Raw genomic sequence first — 3,126 nt, 5'->3', positions numbered from 1 at the left:
ATCTCTCCTAGGACACACACTGGATAATTGACCTCCTATTACATCAGTGTGAATGATAGTATGGAGAGACTGGAGTGTTGTCTTAGATGCATTTATTAGGCATTGATGGAGACAGGATTCAAATTCATCTACTTGGCTCACCAGTTTTTAACCTATAATCTTTCATTTTAACCTATAACCGTAATCTCTATAATCTTGCTTTATTCTTTGGTTTCTTTTTTGAAACTTATAGCTCCTTCCAAATGAACATAGCAGGCACACACAGTGTGCTTTCCAGGGCAAATGACCAAACTCTAGATTGTCGAGACTTCAAGAAGATGAACAATGGCCAGCAGAGCAAACTGAAATGGCATTCACAGGGGGCCTGCAGCCTGATGGGGGAACAAGAAATTAAACCCATAGACTAACCCACAGAGAGGCAGTATGTCTCTTGGGAGTTTCTTTTAATTATTGTTTTGGGGTCACACACGGAAGTGATCAGTACTTACCCCTGGTTCTATGATAAGTGTCTATTCCTGCAGTGCTTGGTATTGAATTGAGGTGATCTCATGTAAGGCATGCACTTTAATATTCCCTGTACTATATCTCTGGTCCCCTTGTGCTAATTCTAATCCTTGAATTTGCTTTGTATTTTGAGGAAAGAGAATCTACCTACTACTGGAGCCTCACTTCCTAGTAATAATTCACAGTCTGAGACAGAGAATGGGACACAAACCTCCCAGTTGGGCATGAAGACCTGTTCTGAAGTCAGCAGTGCACAGATGATTCAAGAGATCTTAGTTTCAAATGCCTTAGCACAAAGCAAATCCTAAAAGATGTGCTTTGTTGTGGTAAAGACTATAATTCATTTAGGCATTTCAAAGGATTTTGACACAATTGGAATAAGTCCCTGGCCAGCTTTTGAAGATTTGCAGGCCTTGCTGATTGAAGAGGAAAGAAGGATTTGTGACCTTCATGGAAAGAAACCCTTGGAAAAAAGTTGGGGGGTGGTGGTGTCTATGTGTCTTTCATCTCCCATTATTATCTGGGAGAACTGCTGAGTGATTCTCTGTACCATGCCTCCTGGATCTCTACTGTGACCATATTAGTCATATGGAGTGGAAGGTGGGCTGCTTTGTAACACCTCTGTGCCTGGGTACAGAGATTGCACAGAGATCGCAGCTCCAGAATTTCAGAACACTGGGACCAAGTTGAAAGAAGAATTGGGAGGCACAGAGAGGAGATACAATTTTTGGGCCAAACCACTGCTGTGGTAAAGCTGATAAAGGCACCTGCTTTAAATTTTGTTCTTTCATTCTCCTCACCCCTTTATTTTTTGCTAATTGCCCTTGAAGTTATTCATTTTTCTGGCAGCTTCACTTTCTAAGACCCCTAAACCAGTATTACAACCATGTTCTACTTATCTATTATTGGTCAGGGGCATGCCTGGTTGGAATTGATGTCAGTTCTCACAACCATCTCTGGATGCATGAACAGCATGGGAGAACATTTTGTCAAATGAACTGAAAAATAAGCCTTCAAGGTAACCACTAATTTGGAACTCCAGTAATAAGGTGCCAGGAGAAAAGGTGGAGAAACAAAGCAAAAAGTATTGGTAAGCTGAGAGTAGAAAGAGCAAGAAGGAAGTAATGCTCTGACAAGGCTTAAGAGCACTGAGTAAGGGCCAGAGAGAGTACAACAGGGACGATGCTTACTTTGGACACAGTCAACTTTGGTTCCATCCTGGACATAGCATATGACCCCCTGACCACTGCCAGGAGTGATCTTTGAGCACAGAGCCAGGGAGTAACCCTGAACACAGCCAGGAGTGATCTCAAAAACCACTTCCCAAAAGAGTACTGAGTACCAAGATTGATCATCTTCTGCTATTGGGAGCTAAGAGGCAACGCTAATCCTTCCTATATACTGAAGAGGAGAAAATTGGCCATTCGGATTTTATTTCACTGTGCAGGAAGCTCTACACTGAGAACTGCAAATGTGAGCCAAGATAAAAAAAACGAAAAAGAAAAAGAAATTTAAATACAGTTTGTACACTTTCTGGATAGCAGACAAGGAGATAGGTGGATCTCAAAACAAGGAATGGTTATTAGTACTCAGTATCAGGTGTCAAATCCTCCTTGGAATAACTTCACTGGCAAATAATCTTTTCATTCATTCATTCATAGGCAAGTGCTTAGAAAGTTGGCTGTTATCTGTAGAAAATCCCTTAGAGACTGGAATTGGGATTTTCTTGCTGAGCTTGATTTAACAGTGTTAAGCCACCTTATCAACTGACACCAGTAGGCTGTCATTTACCCACATATTGGGGACCCAAGCAAGGTCTAAGGGGCAAGAATTAAGTGCCCCACAGGGGAACAAAAATCAATATTTTGCAGAAAGAAACAAAGTGTAAGCATAGTACTCAGGCGTGAGAATGTAGGAGAGGATGTGGGCAGGAGCAACTTTCCCTACTCTTTTTCTTACTGGGAGTCAACTTTCTCCTTCACTAGCTTATGCTGACTCCATGCTAAATAATTTAATTTAATAATAAATTTAATTTCCCTGCAAAACGCTGGAACGAATCGCGTTTCCCAGGTACGCTGACACCCAAGTCCGTTTGCCTAAAGTTTGTCAGTAGTACAAGAATTTCCTCTACACACAGACACACAGACACACACACAGACACACAGACACACACACACACACACACACACACACACACAGAGACACACACACAGAGACACACGAGAGAGCGCCTGCGCGAAGAAGCAGAGAACGAAGAAGCGCAGGCGACGCGTGGGATACGCGCATGCGCGGAGGCCCGGCGCGGGTGGCTCCGCGCGTGCGCAGAGGACGGCGAACGCGGAGACGCAGGCTGGGGCCGCGAAGCGCCGGTCGGCATCATGGCGTCCAACATCTACCTAGTCCGCCAGCGGATCAGCCGGCTCGGCCAGGTGCGCCGCCCCTTTCCCCTCCCAGGCCACGCCCCTCGCGGGAGGGCCGAGACCGTCTCTGGTCTCCGCCCTCTGCGCGTCGGCCCGCGGCTCTAACCGCCGCCGTCCCGCCTTCGCCCCGCCCCTCCGCCCTCGCCCCGCCCTCCCTCCCGCCCGGCCGCCCGCCCCTCCTCGCCGCGCGGGTCCGTGGGTC

The sequence above is a fragment of the Suncus etruscus genome, chromosome 1 (genome assembly GCF_024139225.1).
Source record: "Suncus etruscus isolate mSunEtr1 chromosome 1, mSunEtr1.pri.cur, whole genome shotgun sequence".
NCBI classification, from domain to species: domain Eukaryota; kingdom Metazoa; phylum Chordata; class Mammalia; order Eulipotyphla; family Soricidae; genus Suncus; species Suncus etruscus.
The sequence above is the reverse complement of the archived record's forward strand: the minus strand, read 5'-3'. Positions refer to the sequence as shown.